General features: G+C 43.3%; 1 protein-coding gene across 2 annotated transcripts in view; it reads left to right on the top strand.

Moving 5' to 3' along the window:
* The first annotated feature begins 1,596 nt into the window (after window positions 1-1,596).
* Window positions 1,597-4,579, top strand: part of akt1 (v-akt murine thymoma viral oncogene homolog 1) — a 61,409-nt gene continuing 58,426 nt past the window's right edge. For both annotated transcript variants that reach the window (XM_076299728.1, XM_076299727.1), the window contains exon 1: window positions 1,597-1,744. The gene's annotated coding sequence lies outside the window, so the exon portion shown is untranslated. The remainder of the gene's footprint in view (window positions 1,745-4,579) is intronic.

The following is a 4,579-nucleotide window of genomic DNA, read 5'->3' as shown; positions in this document are numbered from 1 at the left end:
GAGCTTTCAAGCTTCTATATCGTTTACCAGATGGTAATAGCTCAAATAGTTCATGGTTGGGATGACTAGGATCATTCAAGATTTTTTTTGTCTTCCTAATGCATCTTCCCTCACTATCAGGAACATAAAGCCTTAGAGAAGGCCTGAAAGATGATATGTTCTTAACTATAGAAGTTTTTCAAAAGGGGCCCAACATTTCCAGCAACCCTCCAAGTCACAATTCATACGTCAGGGTCTTATCAAGTGTGCTGATCAAGCTAGGAAATACCTCTAAGAGTCTGTAAGTGCCAAAGGCTTGAAATAAACTTTCAATACTACAGACATTTGTCATTTTACACCCTTCATCTCCACCTAAATATTCCATACACACTCAGCATTTGACACCACCAACAAACAAATCATTGTCTGTCTGTTATCTAAGGGAGCCACATCTCTCTGTACATCAAAAGTACAAGGTGAAAGGCCCTTATTGTGAGCCGCTCTTACACACTTATACACGTCTATACACCAAGGGGATTGCCTTAGGTCTCTGCAGCAGCAAGCTCATATTGAAGCTCAAGGAGCCCTGGCAAAGAGCCAGGTCTGTGCTTGTGCACCTGTCTAAACTGTGCTGTAAATTGAGCAGCATGACACAGAAAACTATCTGATGCCAGCAACATATAAATATAAGTTGAGAGACAACTGATAATTGGTAGACAAACAGATAGATAGATGGATAGATAGATGACAAATTCTGAGACAAAGGACACAGAAAGTTTCAGCAGAGTGAATGAAGTTCCTCTGAGATGAGTGGACTTAAAGCAACACAATGTAATTCTTAAAATAATGGCTTCAAACTAATTTTGACTTCACTGAGGAGAATGAAGTCTCTGACATTGTGGATGTGTGCCTGGAATGCCTGCTATTGCACTATCTAACATTGCTATTGCTGGTAGGAGCGTGATCCTTATCGTCAGTTTTAGACACATTTGATAGGCTAAATGGGTGCTATAGGCCTACTAAAATGAATGAAAGGGTGCATTCCTACAAGTTATGCCTGAGCTGACGGTCTGCCTTTAGAATACTCTGTACTGTACTCTGTATGCTAAGACAAAATAAAGTGAAGTGACCAATTAAGACTTAATGTATGGGTTTAAATATAGGTTTACTGGAATGAGCTACTTCTTTTTAAAAAATTGGCAAAATAGAAATAAAACTACATTGAACTGAATTCTAATTTTCGTACGATAAATCAAACAATAATGCCAATATAGATATACATGTATGTGTGTCTCTGTGTGTGTGTGTGTGTGTGTGTGTGTTTGTGTGTAAAAGAGAGTGAGTGAGAGGGGGGGGGGGTCATATCTAAAGTAACAAGAGTGAAAATAGTTTTGTTGTGCAAAATGTAAATGTTAGTTTACATGACGTGGCCGCTCTAAACCAAGCTAGCTCAATGACAATTAATAATGCACACCTCTCTAGCTTTCCCCAAACCAAAGTCAACAGTGGTCTTAGCCAGCCTGCGAGGCCCCCTTCGGTCATTGAGGCCATGACGCCGAAAAGGGTAGGCGTTAGGACCTGGGAGGACGACCATGCTACAGAAGCATTGCAGACAGAACGACTGGGAGGTGTAGTGGAAGAAAGGCAAGAGAAACGGAGTAAATGAAAACACTTTTTCCGAGATTATTGTGGGATTTATCTGCCATATAAATAACTGAAACAGTCCTCAGCAATGTTCCGGAGTCACTTCTGAACCCTTGTCCAGGTAAAGTCTCGCATTTCTCCTCACACGTTGACTGTATGTCCGACTGTAAACTGAGAGGGAAGGTCCCATTGTATTAAATAGGATGCGGTTATTCTCACCAAATCTGCCCAGACTAGGCCCCAAATTCAGTCCAACATTTTCACTGAAATCGTCAAGGTATAGACTTTAACTACGGGTAAATCATCTTGGCATATTATTGCATGGGTTTCGGAACTTTCTAAATCTTGTTAACTTCACTTCCAATCTGTACTTCAAAAACACGGGAAAGGCTATAAATGCCTTAAAGTGACTGCTGAGGTATGTAGTAGTCTGTCAAGCTTATCTTGAATCGCACGGCTTGTTTGCCGTAACGATTTATAGGCCACAGTTTTCCTCAGCTTAAACACATTTACACGGGCACTCTGGGTTAAAGCCATTGCTCATAAATCAACAAATCTCTTTTTTATGCTATTGGTTCCGTAGGCTACTTGAAAGACATTGGTTACTGTGCATCTGAAGCTAGAAAATAGTATTGTGTAGCATGGCGTTCTGCTTTTCAACACGAGTGCAAAGTCATTCATACATAAATGGTTAATAACAGTCATAATAACAAAAGTATCATTATTGTGTAATAACAATAATAGGCCTATACCCTACTTGTTGGCCACGTTAATGATTTACAGCATGGTCCAAGCCCTCATGTGTCCATGGTCACAAAAGTGATGTGGAAGGAATAACAGTCCATTATACAAACGTAACATAACAGAGTTCTTGTTACTTTTTAACTGCTGTTAAATGTTACTATTCATCAATAGGCTTTACGATGAGGTAATATACTTATAGTGCCATGCTCCCGGTTTACGTGGGCCTACTGTAGCCTACAGTGAGATGGGCCTTTCCCCCCCTGGATGACGTGACCATTTACTGCCCCCGTTTCAGCTCACCTTGTCTGCATGGTGCCCTCAAGTGCAGTGAAGTAGCCTGGTTGTTTTTCATATGCCACGTTTTGTTCTTGCTTTGGTTTTTCTGTTGTTTTCATGTGATTGATTGTTTTTCTGTACCCTAACTTCGATTGTATGGCAGTGTTCGTGTTGAACAACAGGATGGTTTGGCCCTTTGCTGCAAGTATGGGATCCTTTCCTGAAAATATCGATTGTTTTGATGTTGAACAACAGGATGATCTGACCCGAGGCTACAAGTGGGGATCGTTTCCTGAAAATATTTTCTCGCTTGAATGAAAACGTCAGACGGCCAAGCCTTTGGTCAACCACCAACAGATGTGGCTGTGCTCGTTGTTGAATAATATTTGCGAAGCTCTCTTAGTACAGTAGGCTAGATAACAGTGGTCAACAGGCGTACAGTAGTCAACAGCAACCCAGCCTAGCTGCCTTTTTGCCTCTGTATGTTTACATGTTTATCTGGTCAGAGTTTATTTTTTTCCTTCTCCTCATGGTCATGAGACCATGCTGGACCACTGTTTATGCAGAGAGATGGCATGTGACATGGGTTTGGTGGGGGAGGGGAGGGGTGGCGCGGCAAGGGGATAGTTAAGTGATGTAGTTACTGATCTACTCATCTTGTTCTGCTTGGAAGATGCTGAGGAAAAAAATGAATTCCCCCTCCTATTTCTTCACCCCCCCGCCCCCACTTCCCCTTGTGGCAAGTATGCAAAAGGACTTTTGAGCCCTCCTTCAAGGGCTCCTCCGCCCGCCTTGTTAATGCAGAAAGTGTCCCCAGTAGCGTACAGAATCCCAGGAATGCTGTTTGAAAAATCTTCCCCAACACAGGCTGTCTCATTGTGCCTGCGTCACAGAGGTATGGCGTGAAAGCCACGGGGTCCAGAGACACTGTCCGCTAGTTGCCATGCTCTCACAATCATCCCCCGGACACACCATCAGCATCACTGTTGCCATGCATCACCTGACTCGTACTGCTCCTCCTCAGCCTATGTTTAGCTGTCTGTGGTTGAACAACAACAACAAACAAAAATAACAACGTCCATTGTCTATTTACGTTATTGGATATACTTTACTTCTGTTTTTTTTCTCTTTCACAACAAAGTGGATGGTGTCAATAGGATCACACTAAGTGAAGAGGATAAAAGCGAAGTGTCTGTTTGTGTGTGTATAAAGCACTTAGGGGAATGCGTAGGAAGGGCTTTGTACAGTGTGGTGTTTGGATGTGTGTGTGTCCATGTGTGAGGAAGAGACTCTTGTGTCTGGTCTACTCAGTTTCTCTCCCAAAGTGGCCATGGCTTGGAGAAACAGGAAGCCGCTAAGACCCCTTAGCACGTCTGAAAGTCCCTCTTGCCAATCAGTGCAGCCCAGCTGCTTGACAGACAGGAAGCGACACCAAATGCAGAAAGAGGAAACCGAGTAGGCGGGTGGTTCTTGTTCCGCACTCGCCCTTTTGAGTCTTTCTGAATGAGATGTCTCTCGCCCACAAGTTGATTCATAGTAACCTAAGGGAAGGCCTGCAGTCTTTCCTAAGCCAGTGCGTCAGAGAGCTGGCATTCACCAGTGGCTCAGGCAGGCCATTGTCATTGTAATTTGAGGGATTAGATATGTGTACATCTGCATGCAGAGGGAGAGGCTGTGTTTATGTTTGATTATGTTAATGGCTCTGCTCTTTCCACTCATTCACACAGAAGTCACATTCTCTCCAGTCTGTGTGAGTCTGCATGAATGGGGACACAAACCCAGGTTTGTATGTGTGTGTGGGTGGGTGTGTAACCCTAGCAATATGTTTTCTGCTTTGACTAACCACATGTCGGTGGATGGCGTTTGTTTAGTGCTGTCTGAGGGGGAATAAGACCCCCCTTTCTTGGCGTTGCTCAGCAGGAGCCTCGGCAGATGA

The sequence above is a fragment of the Alosa pseudoharengus genome, unplaced genomic scaffold (assembly GCF_046254945.1).
Source record: "Alosa pseudoharengus isolate Yale_2024_CS ecotype anadromous, Long Island Sound unplaced genomic scaffold, YU_APseudo_1.1 YU_APseudo_1.1_scf_22, whole genome shotgun sequence".
NCBI classification, from domain to species: domain Eukaryota; kingdom Metazoa; phylum Chordata; class Actinopteri; order Clupeiformes; family Clupeidae; genus Alosa; species Alosa pseudoharengus.
This window is presented reverse-complemented; position numbering and strand designations above follow the sequence as displayed.